Source organism: Mixophyes fleayi, chromosome 3 (genome assembly GCF_038048845.1).
Source record: "Mixophyes fleayi isolate aMixFle1 chromosome 3, aMixFle1.hap1, whole genome shotgun sequence".
Lineage (NCBI taxonomy): Eukaryota > Metazoa > Chordata > Amphibia > Anura > Limnodynastidae > Mixophyes > Mixophyes fleayi.
The window spans coordinates 267,923,659-267,946,075 of NC_134404.1; the positions used below are offsets into that span (position 1 = coordinate 267,923,659).

The following is a 22,417-nucleotide window of genomic DNA, read 5'->3' on the forward strand; positions in this document are numbered from 1 at the left end:
GGATCAGTCTACAGAGTACAGCAGTACCAATACTGGCAGCAATAGTACTTTTTTGAAAACTTTTATTAGTTATGCACTCATTGACTGATCTACAGTATGGTTATACCCTATTAGTAGTGTTAATGGCAATCCACTACCTGTATATGTATATGTATAAATAAATTAATTATGGATTAAATATATTAATCAGAATTTAGACCCAACAGGTAATGTCAATACAGTATTGTATAAAACTATTTACTGTACAATTAAATCAATAAAAACCATAAAAAGTAGTCATTAGACAATTAGAATAAATATAGATTAATAATCCCTCTGCTTTAAAAGTTTACATAATCAGCACACCAAAATAAAAATTGATTAAAAAGATGAGTTTGAGGGGAAAAAAACACAAACAGAAATATACATAAAACCAGAGATGATAAGCAACAATTGAATAAGGTGTTCAACAAAAACCATATGTTGCGTTTGTATTCTCTAAAACATGTTTTTAAGGACCTTGTGGTCCGTCCTATGTATTGTAGGCCACATGGGGATTGCAGCATATATATTACAAAAGTGGATTGACAATTCAAAAATTGTTCTATTACATTGGTTTACAGACACACAGTGTCTGGAGACACTTTTCTCAGGTCCATAACTCAGGTCCATAACCAGAATACAGCTGGATTAAAAGTATTTGGGATTGAACAAATAAAGAGAACATTCAGAGGAGGAGACAGATTTAGGAAACTATGTGAGACAGAGACACTTTGGATCTTCAACTTATACATTCTAACCCCAGAAGGACTAAATGAAGCTCTAGACTATTTTAGGAATTAAAGTCTAGCTTTAGAGAGATGATTATAATAATTAATAATTTTTAAGTACTGTTGTTGTCTAAAGATTGCACAAACTGTCCATTTTTGGTTGAAATCGATTTCAGCTAATTGGTTGCCCCTATATTTATTAATTTCTGTTTGCACATACGATCACTATTTATTATTTAGTGGTTCGTATGACAACCTCATATACTATCCAAAAACATCTATTAACCTTTGTGGGTATGAAATTATCTAGACAAGTATTGTTATGCCTTCAGCAGTTATGTATTTATATATGTATGTTTTCTGTGTAAACTCCATCTAGTGGTCAGCTTGGCATTAACTTAAATTGAACTCTCAGAGCCTCTGTAGTTTATTCACCAAGGCACCATGGGAGCTACAAGCCTCCATTTTAGATATTACATGCTAGAAGCAAGAGGTGCAGTATATCTCTCCCCTTAGCACAGCATCAATGGTAAGATTGCTCCCTAGTTATGCACTTTTGCCATGTGTTTTCATGTTTGCATTACAATACATTTGTTCATGTTGTAAATGTATTTCCTTATTTCTGTATTACAGTTTTACCACTTGAATTATAACATTCTTAACTATTTGAATAAACAACATTGAAGTAGGAGTGGTTATGCTGTCTGTCTGATTATATTCAGGCTAAAGAGAAGACTATAGTGAAGACAGAACAGTAAAACATTGGCTGTCAGCAAGTGGAACACATATATTCTGATTAACAGACCTGCTACACTGCCAGCTCAGTTATCTGCATATGACAAACTTAACAGTTTTCTACACAGTCTGCAACACAGTGGCCTCTCTGCAAGAGGAGTACAGCCACTTGACTTCACAGAAACCTACAGATTGTCAGTGCAGCCATCCTGATTCAGCAATAGAGCAGTTCCTGCATAGTCAAGCACCTACTTAAAGGAGCAAACACTGACTTCTCAGAAACTGGCACTCAGTATATGCAGTTACCTGTATACTGCAATATAGTGATCTCTATAGAGTCAAACACCTACCTCTCAACATCATGTCGCAGAAAACGACACCTTTATACAAAACAAGGTCTCAAACCTCTGCTTCCTCAAAATCCTCATCTGTCAGCAATGCAGCCATCTTTGCCCGCGCAAAAGCTGTTGCCGCAAAAGTACGCGTCAACTTTGCAGAGCAAAAAATGCAATTGAAAATAGAGAAATCACGTCAGGAGGCAGAAATGACAGTAGTGAAATTACGCTTAGAGGCAATTATGGAAAAGCTTGCTGCAGAAAAGGAAGCCGTAGCTGCCATTGCTGAAGCAGACTTCTTGGAGACTGCAGATCGCCCTGATATAAAAGGCAACATCAATGTACTTGACTCAGAGCTCGGATCCCAAGATCCACTGCAACACACATCAGAATATATCCATCAAGTCTCCAAAATGAGTAGCAACCCTCCAGAAGCACAAGGTATGCAAAGAGATTTTATCAGTGAAAAAAGTCTAACACGCTGTACAGTGCAACCACATGTGAACAACAAACCGCAAATTTACAAGTATGAGAATTCTACACAAGGTGAAACCACGAGGGACATCCCTCCCCCACGCCCAGAGTTTGAGTCTGTTAACTACAACAACAAAGGCAGCGCCTCCTGCAGACAAAAGTGACATGACACGAGCCGGCTGGAAACAGACAATCCTAGCAGGTATGACCACACACCACTTGCTCACTATGTTCATACACCGACAGCACATCCTAGAGCCAACCAGGACCCACTAGACTTTGCCAAGTTTCTTGCACGACGAGAGCTAGTAACACAAGGACTTTCAAAGTTTAATGATCGACCTGAGAGCTTCAGAGCTTGGCGATCCTCCTTCCTAAATGAAATCACAGGCTTAGACCTTTCATATAGCGAGGAGATAGACCTCTTAATAAAATGGCTTGGAAATGAGTCTGTTGAACATGCTAAAAGGATCAGAGCAATTAATATAAACTACCCAGAGTCTGGCCTTAAAATTATCTGGGATAGACTTGAGGAATGTTATGGCTCACCAGAAGCAATAGAAGGTGCACTATTCAAAAGAATTGATGATTTCCCTAGATTACCTAGCAAGGGCTACCAGAGACTTAGAGAACTGAGTGACTTATTAATGGAGCTTCAAGTAGCCAAGTCTGAAGGAGACTTACCGGGACTTGCCTACTTTGACACAGCTAGAGGCATTAACCCCATAGTTCAAAAGCTACCTTACAATCTGCAGGAACAGTGGGTCAACCATGGCTCCAAATGCAAACAGCGGAACAATGTGCCATTTCCCCCATTCTCTGTTTTTGTGGACTTTGTACACCAGCTAGCTAAAGTCAGAAACGATCCTAGTTTTGCCTTTACCCTATCAGGTGCTACCCCAATACTACCTAGCCCACGCAAAACATCAGTTGGAGTTCACAAGACTAATGTGTATCCTCCAGATTCCTTCCACAGGTCTTCCAGATATACCAGTCAAGAGTCTAAAGACAAGGATCCTAGCAAACAGTGTCCTCTACATCGGAGACCACATCCTCTCCTGAAATGCAGAACATTCAGAGAGAAGTCCCTGGAGAACCGCAAAGCCTTCCTTCGAGAAAATGACATCTACTACAAGTGCTGCTCTTCAACATCCCACTTCGCCAAGGACTGTAAGGTCAGTGTCAACTGCATAGAGTGTAACAGCACAGATCACAACACAGTTCTACACCCTGGGCCTCCGCCATGGACTTTATTACACAATCACAGTGGCACCGAGCATGGCGGGGAGCACAGTGGAGAGGGAAGGAACACTACTACAGTCACACCAGAGATCACTTCACAATGTACTGAAGTCTGTAAAGAAGCCATAAGCGGCAGATCTTGTTCCAAAATCTGTTTAGTAAGAGTCTACCCAAAGGGCCAGCCAGACAAAGCTGTCAAACTCTATGCAATCCTAGACGATCAAAGTAACAAGTCTCTAGCCAGATCAACCTTCTTTGAAATCTTTAGTATCAAAGGCCCCAACACTCCTTACTCATTAAAGACTTGTGCAGGGAGTTTTGAGACAACAGGGAGGAGAGCTACTGGCTATCAAGTCGAGTCCATGGACGGAAAGACTTGTCTTCCCTTACCAACTATCACTGAGTGCAATCAGATCCCAGATAACAGGTCTGAAATTCCTACACCAGGTGCAGCTATTCATCATGCACACTTGAAACGTATAGCACACCTGTTACCAGAACTGGACTATGAAGCCCAGATAATTCTACTCATAGGAAGAGATATCTTAGGGGTCCACAAAGTCAGAAGCCAGATCAACAGTCCATACAATGCACCTTATGCTCAACGACTAGATCTGGGATGGGTCATAATAGGAGATGTATGTCTGGGAAACGTACACAAACCATCTTCTGTTAACAGCATGCTTACCCATACCTTGGAAAATGGACGTCCTTCTATTTTCCAACCATGTCACAATCGCTTTCTCATAAAAGAATTGCCACACTTTCCTGTCATAGACTCCTCTAGTGACAATCACGTCTGTGACAACTACCAAGATCATCTAGGGTGCACAGTCTTCCAAAGAACACAGAAGGATGATCAGGTGGCAATGTCAATTGAGAACAAACAATTCTTAGAAATAATGCAGAATGAACTAGTCCAAGATGAGGCAAACAGCTGGGTTGCACCTCTACCCTTTAGAACCCACGGACCTCGCCTACCTAACAACAGAGAACAAGTACTTAAACGCTTCTCTTCAATTAAACGTAACTTTCACAGGAAACCAGAGATGAGAGATCACTTCTTCTCTTTCATGAACAAAATATTTGAGAATGGCCATGCTGAGATAGCTCCCATCCTCAAAGATACAGAGGTACAGAACCAGAGACTCTGTGTATTCTCAGATGCTTCAGTTAAAGCAATAGCAGCTATTACATATCTTAAAACTGTGGACATAAAAGGACAATGTCATATCGGGTTTGTTATGGGCAAAGCAAAGTTAGCACCACAACCAGAGCACACCGTACCCAGACTGGAAATTTGTGCTGCAGTACTAGCCGTTGAGTTAGCTGAACTCATCTCATCTGAGTTGCCTATTAAGCTTGCAGAAGCAGAATTCTACACAGACAGTAAAGTAGTGTTAGTCTACATTAACAATGAGACCAGATGATTTCATGTTTATGTCAGCAATCGAGTGCTACGGATTAGGAGATCTACCAATCCAAAACAGTGGCACTATGTATCTACTGTTCACAATGTTGCAGACCACGCTACAAGAACTGTCACAGCCAATCTCCTTAAAGACACTTCATGGCTCACAGGACCTGAATTCCTGTACAAAGCAGATTGGAACAATCAAGAAAGTCACACATTTGAGTTAGTAGACGCGGACTCAGATGTTGAAATCCGTACACAAGTGACTACAATCCATAACACAATTTCAGATTGTCAATTGGAGCCTCACAGATTTCAAAGGTTCTCAACTTGGAAATCACTTGTCAGAGCTTTTACTTGCCTAACCCACATAGCTCGGTCATTTAAAAATGCCACACCTGTAAATGCAAATGGATGTAAGGGTTGGCATCACTGTCAAGATACTTAAATAGTAACAGAGACACAACAATCCAAGAACCTCATTATCCGTGTTGTGCAACGTCAAGCCTATACTAGAGAGGTTGACTGTATTACCAGTGGAAAACCTATTCTTAGGGACAGCGTTCTGAAGAAGCTAGACCCATTCCTCGACAAGCATAATTTGCTGAGAGTAGGAGGCCGCCTTGAAGAAGCAAACTTAGGATTCAATGAGAAACATCCATTAATCATTCCTGGAAGTCACCACGTTACTTCTTTAATTGTGCAACACTATCACAATGAAGTCAAACATCAGGGACGATTATTTACCGAAGGGGCTCTACGATCAGCTGGGTTCTGGATTATTGGAGCAAAACGACGTGTAAGTAACATAATCTTCAAATGTATCTGTTAGGAACCCCTCCAGCCGACACGACACAACCCGGAGTCTACTCTGCCAATCAGGAGTTCACTGGAGCCCCTGATGGTGGGGACAGACTGGGCTGCAGACTGACAGAGGGTCGTGAAGTGCGTACCGGCTGGGGAGAACCCAGGTAAGCGGAGTGGATTCCAAGCAGAGGTCAAGGGCAGGCAGCAGATAGCAGATCCGATAAACAAGCCGGGGTCAGGGGTCACGAGCAGACAGGATGGTCAGTATACAAGCCAGAGGTCAGGGTCACGAGAAACACAGGCAGGGTCCAAATCCAGGCAAGGGGTCATACACAGGTAGTCAATAGAATTTCCAAGACACAGGAACAAGGCACAGAGCAGGTCAGCAGACTGGAACAGAAGCTATAACCGGCAGTGAGGCTGCAGACCTCACTGCCTTAAATACATGGTTAGACCAATCAGAGCCTAGCTCTGTAACCACACACAGGTCCCTGTTAATTAATTAAATTATCACCTAAATAGCCTCCAGGCTATTACATAACCTTGCGCATGCGCCCGGCTGTCCCCTGTTGCCGGGACGCAGCGATATACTGTGAGGCGTCCGGCCGTTGTCTTGACAATGGTCGGCGTTGCAAGGGAAGTGACGTCCCGGTCATCATGGTGACGGCCGGGACGCTGGGGCAGACAGGAAGCGAGCCGCGGCGGCTGTGAGTACCGCCGCGGTTCGTGACAGTACCCCCCCTTGAGGAGGAGTCGAGGGACCCCGACATCCAGGTTTCCCAGGGAATTTCTTAAAAAATTCCTTCAAATGCTTTGAAACTTGCAGTCGTCTTCGCGGGACCCAGGACCGCTCCTCTAATCCGCGATTCTTCCACTGCACTAGGAAGTGCACCTGACCCTGCACGTTTTTAGAGTCGAGAATCCTCTGGATAATGTATTTAGGTGGTTTATTCAATTTCTCACAGGCAAATTTGGAGGCTGAGATTGGTTCGGGTATAGCATCGGCTTAAATAGAGAACAGTGAAAAGTGTTGGGGATCCTCAGTGAACCAGGAATCTTTAATCTGAAAGCTACCGGATTAATCTGCTTGATGATCAGGAACGGACCAATGATTTTAGGCCCCAGTTTCTTACAAGGCTGTCTAAGCCTAATATTCCGTCTCGAAAGCCACACTTTCTGGCCCACTTTGAATGAGCAGGTGGTACGGTGGCGGTCTGAAATTTTTTTTAGAGAAAAATGAGGCTCGTTTTAAAGCGCACTGAACTTTCTTCCAGATACTTCTGAGATCTGAAGCTGTAGGACGTATCTCTGTAATACCAGCGGACCTAAGCGAATATAAAGAATTGGACCTGGGATGGAAACCAAAATTACAGTAGAACGGAGATGTATGAGTGGATGAGTGACAGGAATTGTTGTACGCAAACTCTGCCCAGGGTAACAGAGAGGACCAGTTGTCATGGAATTCAGTGGTGTATAATCATAGAAACTGCTCCAGGGACTGATTAACCCTCTCCGTTTGGCCATTAGATTGAGGGTGGTATGCAGATGAAAGGCTGATTTTGATTCCAAGAATGGTACAGAATGACTTCCAGAACTGCGCAACAAACTGAGAACCACGTTTTGAGACAATATCAACAGGAAGACCATGGAGTCTAAATATATGTTGGACAAAGAGAACCGCTAGATCTCTAGCGCTGGGAAGTCTGGTTAGCGGTATGAAATGGGGCATTTTACTAAAACGATCTACAACCACCCATATGGTATTATGTCCTGCAGAGGATGGGAGATCAACGATGAAGTCCATTGATAAGTGTGTCCAAGGTTTTGAGGGGATGTTCAACGGAACAAGCTGGCCTGAAGGAGAGTTCCTGAGAACCTTACTCCTTGCACAAGTCTCACAGGAGAGGACAAATTCTCTGACATCCGCAGATAATGAGGGCCACCACATGGCACGAGAAAGAATTTCCAATGTTTTATGGATTCCAGGATGCCCGGCTGTCTTGTTGACATGTGCCTCAGAAAGGACCGCTTTTCTCAAGTGGACTGGAACAAACAGACAATTTCCTGGAGTATTAGCAGGAGCTATCTTCTGGAATCTATGGAGCGTCACACTTAAATCATTAGTTAGTCCGGAATGAATTATAGAGGAAGGAATGATAGGTAGAGGATCAGAAACAGGAACGTGATGTGACATAAAGCTCCTAGACAGAGCATCTGCCCGGACATTTTTAGAACCAGGTCTGTACGTAATTACGAAATTGAAGCGGGTAAAGAAGAGTGCCCAGCGGGCCTGTCTGGAATTCAACCGTTTTGCCGACTGGATATACTGTAGATTCTTGTGGTCCGTAATCACAGAGACAACATGTACCACTCCTTCCAGCCAGTGACGCCACTCCTCAAAGGCCCACTTAATAGCTAATAGCTCTCGGTTGCCCACGTCGTAATTCGCTTCAGCAGTAGAGAACTTACGAGAGAAGTATGCACATGGATGCAAACGGTGAGTGTGAGGATCCTTCTGAGAAAGGATAGCGCCAGCATCGGCATCGGAGGCATCCACTTCTAATACAAAAGGAAGATCGGGATTAGGATGTCTAAGGACTTGAGCAGATACAAACGCTCTTTTTAGGGCTTCAAATGCAGTTACTGCCTGAGGAGGCCAATTAGTGGAATCCATCCCTTTCCGGGTAAGGGCGACTATAGGAGCCACTATATCAGAAAACCTGTGGATGAACCTTCTATAATAATTTGCGAAGCCCAAGAACCTCTGCACGGCCTTGAGGTTGTTAGGTTGTACCCAGTCGAGAATGGATTGGACTTTAGTTGGGTCCATGGAGAAGCCAGCCGGAGAGATGATGTATCCCAAAATTGACACCTTCTGTACCTCAAATTCGCATTTCTCCAACTTGGCGAAGAGATGGTGGTCTCTAAGTTCTTGGAGAACCTGCTTAACATGAGTCCGATGCAAGGACAGCGACTGAGAGTATATCAGGATGTCGTCCAAATAGACAACCACGAAGTGGTCAAGGAATTCACGGAGAACTTCATTAATCAGGTCTTGAAATACAGCAGGTGCATTACTGAGGCCAAACGGCATGACCAGATACTCGTAGTGGCCGGAGTGTGTATTAAATGCCGTCTTCCACTCATCTCCCTCTCGGATGCAGATGAGGTTGTATGCTCCACGGAGATCGATCTTGGTGAAGACGGTGGCACCTCTTAACTGATCGAATAAGACTGAGATGAGAGGGAGAGGGTAGGTGTTCTTGAATGTAATTAAATTAAGGCCCCGGTAGTCAATGCAGGGCCGTAGTCCACCATCCTTCTTTGAGACAAAGAAGCATCCGGCACCTACAGGAGATTTGGATGGCCTGACAAACCCCTTCTCAAGATTTTCCTCAATATAAGCTTGCATGGCCTTGGTCTCGGGACCAGAGAGAGAATACAAGCGCCCCTTAGGTAACTTGGAACCAGGAATCAGGTCAATAGCACAGTCGAAGTCTCGATGAGGTGGTAAAGTGTCTGCAGCCTTTTTGGAGAACACATCCCAGTACTCATGATATTTTGAGGGAAGTTGCTCCGGAATAGACTGGATAACACGCAGAGTCAAGCAGGACTGTGTACAAAACGAGCTCCACTGGACAATTTCACCTTTTGCCCAATCCACGAAGGGATTATGACGGGAAAGCCACGGATGGCCCAGAATCAGCGGGACTGACGGACAGTCGATGAGGAAGAGGGTTATTGCCTCGGAATGGAGAGCTCCTATGTTCAGTTGTAGTGATGGGGTCTCAAAAACGATTTTTCCTCCAGGCAATGGACTCCCATCTAGGCCACAAACTGTAATTGCAGAACGAAGCTTCACCATAGGAATCCCAGCAGAATGGGCAAACCCGATGTCGAGGAAGTTGCCTGCAGCTCCACTATCAATGAAGGCCGACAGAGCCACGGAACTGGCACTGAAAGCGAGTTGTGCGGGAATAAGGACAGCATTCTTTTGGGAAACAATTTGGAAGCCTAAGTGAACCTTTTCCAGACATGCTCCTTTTTCAGGTTTATATGGACAGGAGCAGGAGAAGTGGCCTTTATTGCCACAATAAAGACATAGACCTTGTGACCGTTTCTTGTCTCTTTCCTCAGGAGGGAGACGAAACGCCCCCGGGTGCGTAGGCTTCTCAACAGCCGTGGAGGCCGGAATAAATGCAGATGAAAAAGAAGATGCCTCTTTCTCAGTCCTCCTCTCCTTGATTCTCCTGTCAATTTTAATAGCAAGCTGCATAAGGCTCTCCAATGAGGCGGGGGAAGGATACTGCGCAAGTGAATCCTTAATCTCCTCTGACAGTTATAGGCGAAACTAGCTGCGTAACGCTGGATCGTTCCACTTACTGTCAGGCGGCCATCTACGGAATTCAGCACAGTATTCTTCTGCAGAACGTTGAGCTTGCTTTAAGGCCCGTAGATGAGCCTCAGAAGAGGCAACTCGATCTGGATCATCATAAAGGAGGCCTAGTGCATTAAAGAACGTTTCCAACGATTGCATGACAGGACTCGACTGTGGTAGGGTGAAGGCCCAGGACTGGGGGTCACCCTGCAGGAGGGAGATGACAATTCCAATTTTCTGCTGTTCCGAACCAGAAGACAGAGGTTTCAGCCGAAAATAGAGCTTGCATTTTTCTTTAAAATTACAGAACAGGGCCCTGTTTCCGGAGAACCGGTCCAGCAAATTCAACTTGGGTTCATTGGTGGAACCGGATATGGCTAGTGTAGTCCGGTGGTCCTCCTCTTGGACGGACAAACACTGGGACAATCCCCGACCAACTGGTACAGGGTTACCACATGACTTGCCAGGGCTTGAAAAGGAGACAATTGGGTTCCGCTTTCATCCATCCCAACTTCGTCTCCTGGACATCTCTTTTTGGCCGGTTATAATGTTAGGAACCCCTCCAGCCGACACGACACAACCCAGAGTCTACTCTGCCAATCAGGTGTTCACTGGAGCCCCAGATGGCGGGGACAGACTGGGCTGCAGACTGACAGAGGGTCGTGAAGTGCGTACCGGCTGGGGAGAACCCAGGTAAGCGGAGTGGATTCCAAGCAGAGGTCAAGGGCAGGCAGCAGATAGCAGATCCGATAAACAAGCCGGGGTCAGGGGTCACGAGCAGACAGGATGGTCAGTATACAAGCCAGAGGTCAGGGTCACGAGAAACACAGGCAGGGTCCAAATCCAGGCAAGGGGTCATACACAGGTAGTCAATAGAATTTCCAAGACACAGGAACAAGGCACAGAGCAGGTCAGCAGACTGGAACAGAAGCTATAACCGGCAGTGAGGCTTCCAGGCTATTACATAACCTTGAGCATGCGCCCGGCTGTCCCCTGTTGCCGGGACGCAGCGCTATACTGTGAGGCGTCCGGCCGTTGTCTTGACAACGGTCAGCGTTGCAAGGGAAGTGACGTCCCGGTCGTCATGGTGATGGTCGGGACGCTGGGGCAGACAGGAAGCGAGCTGCGGCGGCTGTGAGTACCGCCGCGGCTCGTGGCAGTATCACTTGTCGCAGACTTCGTAGTACTTCTCAAACTCAGAAAATGGCCAATCTTCCAGCAGACAGGCTTCGCACAGAACCTCCATTTTCTAACGTTGGTCTTGATGTATTTGGTCTCTGGACTGTCATCACCCGACATACAAGAGGAGCGAATGCAAGCAGTAAGCGCTGGGCAGTTGTATTCACCTGTATGGCTATCAGAGCTGTTCATATTGAAGTCATAGAATCAATGGACACTTTAAGCTTTATTAATGCTCTTAGACGTTTCATTGCCATCCGTGGTCCTATAAAACACATCCGCTCCGACAGAGGCACTAACTTCGTTGGAGCAGCCAAAGAACTACAAATTTGCTCGAACATCGACACTAAAGGTGTGCAGAGATACCTTAGTGAACAGGGTTGTGCATGGACCTTCAACCCACCTCATTCTTCTCATATGGGAGGGACCTGGGAGAGAATGATCGGCATAATTCGCAGAATCCTTGATTCTATCTTCCTACAAGTAGGAACTGCAAGACTCACTCACGAGAGTTTAACAACCTTCATGGCTGAAGTCTCAGCTATTGTCAATGCTAGACCTCTGACTTCAGTTTCTAATGACCCAGAAGACCCATTCTTGCTTACTCCTGCCACTCTTCTTACCCAGAAAACTGGGACTATCCATGCTCCTCCTGGAGAGTTCAACACCAAAGACTTATATAAACGTCAATGGAGGCAAGTACAAAGTCTTGCAAACACCTTCTGGGACAGGTGGAAGAGACAGTACATCTATACGCTGCAATCAAGGGACAAGTGGCAAGTTGCCAAATCTAACTTAAAACCTGGTGACGTTGTGCTCGCCAGAGATTGTCAATCACAGCGTAATGAGTGGCCTTTAAGTCTTGTCACCAAAACATTCCCAAGCAAAGATGGGAAGGTCCGTAAGGTCGAGGTCAAGATTTGCAAGCACGGAGAGACTAAGTTATTTCTTAGACCAGTATCTGAGCTAATCTTGTTGTTACCTTCGGAGGACTTAAGTGGTGGCATCAATTGATACCAGGCGGGGAGTGTTATGCCTTCAGCAGTTATGTATTTATATATGTATGTATTCTGTGTAAACTCCCTCTAGTGGTCAGCTTGGCATTAACTTAAATTGAACTCTCAGAGCCTCTGTAGTTTATTCACCAAAGCACCATGGGAGCTACAAGCCTCCATTTTAGATATTACATGCTAGAAGCAAGACGTGCAGTATATCTCTCCCCTTAGCACAGCATCAATGGTAAGATTGCTCCCTAGTTATGCACTTTTGCCATGTGTTTTCATGTTTGCATTACAATACATTTGTTCATGTTGTAAATGTATTTCCTTATTTCTGTATTACAGTTATACCACTTGAATTATAACATGCTTAACTATTTGAATAAACAACATTGAAGTAGGAGTGGTTATGCTGTCTGTCTGATTATATTCAGGCTAAAGAGAAGACTATAGTGAAGACAGAACAAGTATTCTGATAAAAGTAGAACATAGCTTTATAGTAATAACAGACACAGCATTAAAAGAATGTCACACATTTACATTTAGCAAACAATTAACCAGCTGAGTTGATCCTCTGGTCTTTCTGCTGGAAAGGCAATGACCAAGTCCAATATCACCTAATTTGGCAGGCAAACAAAGAGGCAAACCATTTGGAGACTTAAAACCCCTTTCAGAAGTCCTCACTGTCAAATCTTACCAGAGTGGAAGCCCAGCGCAGAAATTTTCTTGTTTTTAAATACTTTTTTGACCAGTTCCATACATGCACATTTTTGCATGCAAGTTTACTATTTGTTCACAAATGCCCCTGCCAAAAGACAATATGTGTCACAGCTGGAAGCTAAAAATTAACCGCATAAATTGTTTTCAAAATAATTACTAATGTAGTGTATAAACTACAATCCTAATGTAGGGCTATAAATAATATATATTTATCAAGTGTGATATGATATGTTTTACAAATAGATAGAAAAACTATAAAACATAACAATTTAATTTAAAATTGATCCTGTCCTAGTGACATAAATAACAAATACAATGGGCCTGAGTCATTAAGGAAAGCAAAGCATATAAAAGGAGTAACTTTGCACCTGGACAAAACCATTTTTTGAGTGGTGGGAGATAAATTTAAAATGTTGGGACAGATTTATAGTTTGGATAGGGCATGTCCTAGATCAACTTTAAATTTCAATGTAAAAATAAAACTATCAAGTATGTATGTGCTAGATGAAAAACAGCTGGTATTTAACTTGTATGCAAAATAATAAACTAATTTGCACCCCTTGCATTGGACCATGGTTTGTCCTGGAAAACATTTACTCCTTTTTTTTTGCCTTACTTTCCTTAATAACTCCGGCCCAATGAGTTCCCTTGTGTATATGTAAAACCATGAACCAATGTTTAAATCCAAAAATAGTAATGATTAGGGATAAGTTATTAATTAATTAAATTATGTAATATAGCTTAAAAGAGTGATCAGTCCATTTTTGTTTACCATGGCATCCCATACTATTCACAAACCTATTTTGAGGATGTGAAGTATTCACCAGGGTGATCATAGTCTTCCAACAATCACCTCTGTTTTCAATAAAGGGCAAGAGCATTGAATACTTTTTGGCACAGGCAGATTGTCCAATGTGTAAGAATGAAACTTAAGCCTGTTTAACTTCTATATGTAAAATCAAATTCCTAGGAACATAAAATATTTGCCCTCAGCCATGTTTTCTCCATCAGTTGGAGGATACAGGACAGTAGCTATAAATTATTATAGATTATTATGTCACAATCTTTAAATTTGCTTAAATAATCAAACCTCAAAGTAGGTAGTGCTCTCCAGAATATTATACCAACTTTGATTAAAGAAAACTGATTTTCTATTTCTTATCGCAATTCTTTATTTTATAATATTTTGCTTTCTATTGAGAACTCTTTACATATTTTTTAATAACAAAAAGAATGCAATTTGTATATTTTATCATTTAATGAATTATAAAATATACAAATGATAATCGTGAATTTTGAATGCCTCCAAGCAGTAATATTCTGTTTATTTTCTTTAATCAGAGCAGCTAAACATTATTAGCAATATGGTTTAGAATCCAAGTCTGATTGACAGAGACTTCCCCTGATTGCACATTTATATGTCATCATCATCATCATCATCATCATCATTTATTTATATAGCGCCAACATATTCCGAAGCGCTTTACAATTGGAAATTGTCGAAGCAGATCTGTTACTATGGTTATTTTTGTCCAAAAAATTCTGAAAGCAACTTCATGTCAGCGGAACCAAGTCCAAAGAGATTCAACCATCCCAATGCTTTCTGTACCTCTTCTTGGGGCAAATACAACTTTTAAAGGTAAAAAGCACATACTTTTAAATATAACTGTGACTAATTGTAAACAATAGTATAGCAGTTAAAAAATTATTTTGTTCTGTTTGAATTAAATGAAAATACTCACAGAATGTACCTTGCAATATGTATTGCAAGACAAAGTAGGTATTATATTAATGCTTTGCATGATAATTTGGCAAATATTTGTTATATATATGCAATACAGACTGCATCCCAGTGACTACCATACAATACAGACTGCATCCTAGTGATTGCCATACAATAGAGAAAGCATTATACTGACATATATGCAAGAGAGCATCCAAGTGAGCACTTTACAATACACAATGACCACAAAAAACTACAGAGGGCATTCTTGTGACCACCATATATTACAGAGGGCATTCTTGTGACTGCTATACCCTACAGAGTGAATTCTTGTGATCACAATGAAATCCAGAGAGCAGCCTAGTGACTGTCATATAATACAAAGAGCATTTTGTAACCACAACACAGTATCATCTCCCTCATCAGTAAACGGCTTCTCTAAATCATTAACTCCTCCAGTATCATCCCAACAACCCCATTTAACACCATTAACACTTTATAATTATTAACTTCCTCATTCTATTTATTATAATAATTCATTATAATAATTCATTACTTTCATAATAATAATTAATTATATTAATTCATTACATTATAATAATTCATTGCAGGCATTCATTATAAACATTCATTTTAATTAACTATATCAAGATCATTAACCCTTTCACCCTCATAATCAAACCCAATCATCATAACTAACCTTCTGATACTCAATGGTAACTTCTCTCAATTATACTCATTCCTCCTTCCACCCCCCAATCACCTTTTACAGTTCCGATTTTTCTTCTTCTGATTTTGTTCAGAATCTTCTTGTAAGCCTCTCCCCCCACTAAATACACACACACACACACCACCTTTAATATAAATAAATTATCAGCATTGTAAGAAAAATAAAGATATCGGGCTGCCCCATGAGATTATCAGCCTTCCCGGAAAAGTCTTGGTAAGGCCCCTTGAGATGGAGGATATCACTTTTACTAACAGGGATTCATATATTAAATTATATCTTATGCTACTTGTCATGATTATGGCCTAATCACAGTTTAATAAAAAATAAAATATATAAATGATTACTCCTCTAGATATAACTTGTTATAACATGTGAGCAGAGGTTAATTTACTATGCTGACATTCTTCCCTGGCCAATTGCTAAAGGGGATTTCTTACATTTTTATAGACTGAATGTCTGCCCCAACAGTTTGTAAGATAAGGCTTAATGTCACAACTTATAAGACCTAGTGTGGTAAGTCCTTATGTTTCATATATATTGTATGCATCAAAGCAATATTGTTCACAATTCATACATGCATAAATTTTAAAGTATGAATTACATAGTATGCACATAGAATATAGAATTACATATCCTGAGGAAATATATAATCATTTAGAGATTTCATCACTAGAAATGATATTGCAAACAAAAGAAGAAACCCAAGTCATAAAACCAATTAGTTACTCACAGGACTTCCTTGTGACTTCCTGTGAAGATGGGCTGTGGTCAAAAGAAATTGGCTTAAAAAACCATGAAAGACCATGAAAAATTGTTATCCATTGACAGATCTGAAGGCATCAATAGTCTAAATTCTGTTTTAGTTTCTTGCTTTCCCTGGCAAACATCCACATACATGTGTGTTAGTTTTCTGTTGTTATTAATTTATGATTTTTTTTTGCAACTTTACTGTATATAATTTTATTATGTAAATTGATTTTGGAATGTTATACTCAATAACTATGGACCTTTAATTTGTTGATAACTAGTAAGAACCCCAAAAGAGATTAGGGACCTGTCCTGTTATAAGCTGATTGCTTTTTGATTTATCAATTTCTATTGACCCTGTTTTAATGAAGTAATGTTTTTATAGATTGTTTTCTATCAATATTAAAATTTGAATTTGGTTATGTGTAACATGGCTTCACTTTGAGCGATATAAGGTATGAGTAATGAAGGAAATTAATTAAGGGATATAATTGAACCAAAACAGCACAGTGGAATATTAAGATCTAACACCTATAGTGATCAATGAACATCTTAAACAGTTGCACAGTGATTGAAATTAACCCAAAGAAATCACTACACTCAAAATTTCAGTTATTAATTACTATTTGGTAAATATTAGAAACAACGTCTCACTAACCACTGAGTCCACTACCATAATTTATTGACACATACAGACCAAACACAGACCTTTAAATTGAAACAATATAACAATGAGCTAATTGAGCGCATAACTATTACCAATTTCTAATACATTGTGACATTTTTTCTTAAACAATTACATATTAAACTTTGCTTTCTTAAGAGAATCATGTGCTTGATACATTTGGTAGCTATAGACGCTGCATAATTAAATATAGGACATTGTTTGGTTTACAACAACTATAGTTCATTTCAGTTTTGATTTTAGTGGGTTATAAATCATAGAGAACCAAAGAACTTCCACAAAATATTACCGTTGAATAAAATCAAGTGGTTTTGTTGTGATTCACAATTTAGTGTAGTATGTGAAACTTCAAATGACCTACTTTATTTGAAATGTTACTAAATCAGTGTTCTAATTTTGAAAGCAAAAAGTGGCCTTGAGTAATATCCAATTATTATCTTTTTTTCCCCTTCATTTCTTACTAAATATTTCCATTAGGTAACTTGTATTATGCTTTGTATTTAACTTGGGAATTATAGATTACAATAAAAAGATCAGTGAAAGTAGCAAATTCATTCTTAATTATGCTATATCCTGAGAGCAAAAAGTTGTGGCTTAGCAGTGCAAATTTACACTTACACATTGCCTTTTTCTTTTTAGTATCAAAGCAACCTAATCTTTTAATGAACAAAATAACCTAATCTAACTAAGTAAAATTAAATATTATATATCTACATATTATTACAATGGCAAAGTCACATTTCCTAACAGCTTTGATCCACAGTTAATAGTTTTTAGTCAGCTTCAAATTTACAAAAAAATCTCAAATCTTGTCACTTAAAGCATACTTTTAAACATTTTTTTCATTCAAAATATATAATTTATAATATAGTAACACACCAAGCTATCTGTGAGCATCCTGTATGTATTTAAATGCACCCTCATATTTGCTATTTGGCTATATTATCTATGTAAATTAAGTCACATATGCTACACTAGATACATTTTAAAATGCCTAATATGTTCCTCTTTATTAATATTGTTTTACATATTTTATTGTTTTTATGAATCATGTAAGGAATTTAAAACTGCTCAAGAATACTCAAAGCACTTATTTTTACATATACAGAAAGACTATATCTAAGGGAATACATGATCCGATATTGGACAGCGCTTATAATTAAAGACAGCTAACCCAGTTACAGGGTACATTCCCTATATACTTTTGTCACAGCTTGCCTTTAAATATTCACATAATTAAATCTACAATATATTATAATTTCTTCATACACATGTAATATAATGAAATTCAATACTTAATGGGAAAGTATAAGGTTTAAATATCTTTTTTGTAATTCATGTAGCATGATTTCAACAATTATTTAGCACTACAAAAATGTACGTGCTTCAGTTAGTACTTTTCATGGAGGTATCTGTCCTTATGTGTAGTAAAAAAGTTTGTTAGGAAAATAAACTAAAGAAAGAAAAATGGGGAGTCTAAAACTAGTTTAGCGTCAATCATCATTCTAAACAATCTACAAAAGTAGTTTGCCCACATGCTGTGTTTGTAAGCCAACACAGCACATCTTTGTTATAATATTTCAAGAGTACAGTAAAACATATAAAATAATATGACTGAATTCAAAATCATTTTTAAAGAAAAGAAATGCTTAACAATGAAGATAAAAAATGATACATGCTTCTTGGGACCTATACTCCATCTGTGAGGCCCATTTACTAACTTGCAAATTTGACCTATTGTATATTTTGGCTGATCAATGCTTTACACAACTTAGTGCTGGGCAGTTACTATAATAGATGGCAGCCATGAAGAACAGTAATTAGCAGCAAGCTCAAAATCATTAGCATTTAGTGATGAGCAGGAGGAAAAATAATTAAACTGTATTTGTTACAGAAACTCTAGTAAGTAGAGCCTATTACAAACTGGTTATGTACTGTATATTGATCTATTGTTCAATCGCCTTTGTAGTTTATAGTTTTGCCTTCCACCCTTCAGCAAGGGGGTTAGAAAGGGTTCCTAGTACTTGGCTGGAGGACTGTCCTCTGCTTAGCATTCCTTTTAGCATGAAATGGTTGACAATGTTAACGCGACAGCTGGAAATCACAGTTCTACCCCACACTTGGCACCCAAGTTGGAGGATGGGTCTCAAGCAGTGGATTGGAGGCTAGTACTATGTGGTGGGAGAGTTACTAGGTTGGAGGTCATTCAGCCTATACCCCCCACCTTGGTTGGTGGGTATTAATTGTCTCTGGTCCTACACCACTCCAGATAAGGTTTGTAAGAGCACTGCTAGGGATGAAGGTTTCTTTTTTTTTCTCTAAACTGCTACCCAAAGGTGGTGGCTGTTTAATTATTCTGAAGAAGGTGACTATCATTACAAACTATGGGAACTCAGCACTAGAGCCCCAGTGATATACTGTAGACTATTATTTTGCCCCCTAAGGAAGCCAGGTTACTTTGAAAGTAGTAATGTTATGTTTTTATATGACCTCTGCCTTCAAGGAGGCTGATTAGTTTCTCAGTTGTTTTCCAATAGTCATCTGCGTACCATCACTAGAAAATAAAGAGACACACATCATATCATATGTTTATAGAACCAGGAACTGTTAACACAGACCAATAAAATAGTACAGAAGAAAGAATAACACAGATTTAAATGGACAGTGCTAATGATATAGTCATTAGTGGTAACAATTTGAGACGTCATTCCTAGACATCTTTTATAAATGCAGAGTTATATTTACAGTTTGTGTTGCCCAACCATGTATAAAATAACCACTTCATTCAAGTAATTAAAATAAAATTTAAAAGAAAATAATTCAAATGGAATAAATAAAATCAATATATATCCTCCATGCTATATGCATATTTTAATAATACCAGAAACTGACTTGTTTTCATCTGTGAATGTTATTCATTAATGTAAAAGCAAAAACAGAAAGCACAATTTTTCAATGAAACAGATAATACAAATATATATCAATTTATCTGTGGCAATGGTTTCTGAACATTTCCATTTGTGAGACAGATTTTCTGTAGAAGCCGACTAGAAAACTTAGAATACATTGCCTGTTTCTAAATATAGCTTGTGAGGGGGAAACTATTAGCTCTTTAGAAAAGCTCTTTTGCAGTAAACAGTATATTTTATATTTTTCCCTGATCGTTTTTGCTCTATTGTGGTCATTACCTAATTCATTCAGTAAAAGTAACTATCCATTAAATCTTTTCTACACTATCCAGGAATAAGATAAAATATAAAATATATATTTTTATTCAAAATGTACAACATATTATATGACTCTATACACTATCAGTATATACACTGATCAGCCCCAACATTAAAATCACTAACAAGTGAAGCAACTAACATTGACTATCTCATTACCTTTTAACTATCTGGCACCTTTCAATGGGTAGGATATAAAAGGCAGCAAGTGAACAGTCAGTTATTAAAGCTTATTTGTTGGAAGTAGTAAAAATGGGCAAGCGTAAGGATCTGAACGACTTTGGCAAGGGTCAAATTGTGAAGGCTACATGACTGAGTCAGAACATTTCCAAAACGACAGGTATTGAGGTGAGTTCCCAGTATATAGTGGTTAGTACCTACCAAAAGAGATTCAAGGAAGGATGACCGGTGAACCAGCGAAAAGCTCACTTATGCACATGGGTAGTGAAGGCTAGCCCCTCTAGTCCAATCCCACAGAAGAGCACTGTAGCACACATTGGTGAAAAAGTTAATGCTGGCTATGAGAGAAAAGTGTCAGAACACACAGTGCATCTCTGCTTGCTGAGTATGGGGCAGCGTAGTGCAGATCAGTTAAATTGCCCATACTGAACCGAGTCCACTGCCGAAAGTGCCTACAATAGGTACATGAGCACCAGAACTGGATCATGGAGTAATGTAAGCATGTAGCCTGGTCTAATGAATCACGTTTTCTGTCACATCATGTGGACAGCCAAGTGCATGAGCATCATTCACCTGTGGAAGAGAGGACACCAGGATCCACTATGAGAAGAAGGCAAGCCAGCGGAGGCAGTGTAATGGTCTGGGCAATGTTCTGCTGGGAAACCTTGGGTCCTGGCATTCATGTAGATGTTAGTTGGAGACCAAGTATACCCTTTCATTGCAACAGTATTCCTTGATGAAAGTGGCCTCTTTCAGCAGGATACTGCCACACTGCAAACAATTTTCAAGAATGGCTTAAAGAACATGACAGGGTTTAAGGTATTGACTTGGCCTCCAAGTTTTCCAGATTTCAATCCGATCAAGCTTCTGGGGGATGTGCTAGAAAAACAAGTCTGAGCCATGAAGAACTCACCTCACAACTTAAAGGATCTGCTGCTAACGTCTTGCTAAGAGATACCACACAACAACTTCAGAGGTCTTGTGGAGTCAATGCCTTGATGGGTCAAACTTGTCTTGGTGGCATGAGAGGGACCTATACAATATTAGACAGGTGGTTTACAATTAGGTATATATACATAGAAATCTATCTATCTATACATCTATATATTTATATCTATATCTATATATCTATCTATCTATCTATCTATCTATCTATCTATCTATCTCTCTCTCTGTATATATATATATATATATATATATATATATATATATATACATACACGAAAAAAACGAAACCGCACAAGACATATGGCTATCTATTGCAGAAGGGGTGCGAATATATAAATTATTATTATTATTATTATTATTATTATTATTATTATTATCATTTATTTGTTAGGCGCCACAAGGTATCCGCAGCACCGCACACAGTACTAACAGTAGACTATACAGGGTGAAACCATACAGAACAATGAACAAAAATTACCAATACTTCTGAAACTCCGGCCAGTCATATGCAGTAAAGACGGAGCGGAAGAACAGGTATGGAGACAGGAGGGGAGGGGGCCCTGCTCATACGAGCTTACATCCTAAGGGAGGGTAAACAGACCAGGCACAAGAGGAGCCAGTTGAGGCAAGAGGAGAGAAGGTAGGACGAGCTAAGGGGAGGAGATGGGGGTTAAGTAGATGGTTGGTAGGCTTTGAGGAAGAGGTAAGTTTTCAGTGCACGTTTGAAGGAGCACAGAGTAGGAGAGAGACGGATGGAACGAGGGAGGTCGTTCCAGAGAAGGGGGCTGCATGGGAAAAGTCTTGGATTCTGGAGTGGGAAGAGGTGATAAGAGTGGAGGAGAGGCGGCGGTCATTGGCCGAGCGCAGGGAGCGGGCAGGAGTGTGAATGGAGAGGAGGTTAGAGATATAAGGGGCAGCAGAGTTGGAGAGAGCCTTGTAAGTGGTGGTGAGGAGTTTAAAAAGGATTCTGTAGGGGAAGGGGAGCCAGTGTAAGGCAAGGCAGAGAGGGGAGGCAGAGGAGGAGCGGCGTGAGAGGAAGATGAGTCTTGCGGCCGCATTGAGTATAGAGCGGAGGGGGGAGAGACGGGAATGGGGGAGGCCAGTGAGAAGGAGGTTACAATAATCGAGGCGGGAGATGATGAGTGC

At 40.3% G+C, this 22,417-nt stretch overlaps 1 long non-coding RNA gene across 1 annotated transcript in view; it reads right to left on the reverse strand.

Moving 5' to 3' along the window:
- Nucleotides 1-12,863: 12,863 nt before the first annotated feature.
- The window catches only part of LOC142144559 (uncharacterized), a 38,771-nt gene continuing 29,217 nt past the window's right edge, over nt 12,864-22,417 (reverse strand). The window contains exons 3-4 of the long non-coding RNA XR_012689738.1: nt 16,215-16,360; nt 12,864-13,116 (exon numbers count right to left, since the gene is read on the reverse strand). This is a non-coding gene — a long non-coding RNA (uncharacterized LOC142144559). The remainder of the gene's footprint in view (nt 13,117-16,214; nt 16,361-22,417) is intronic.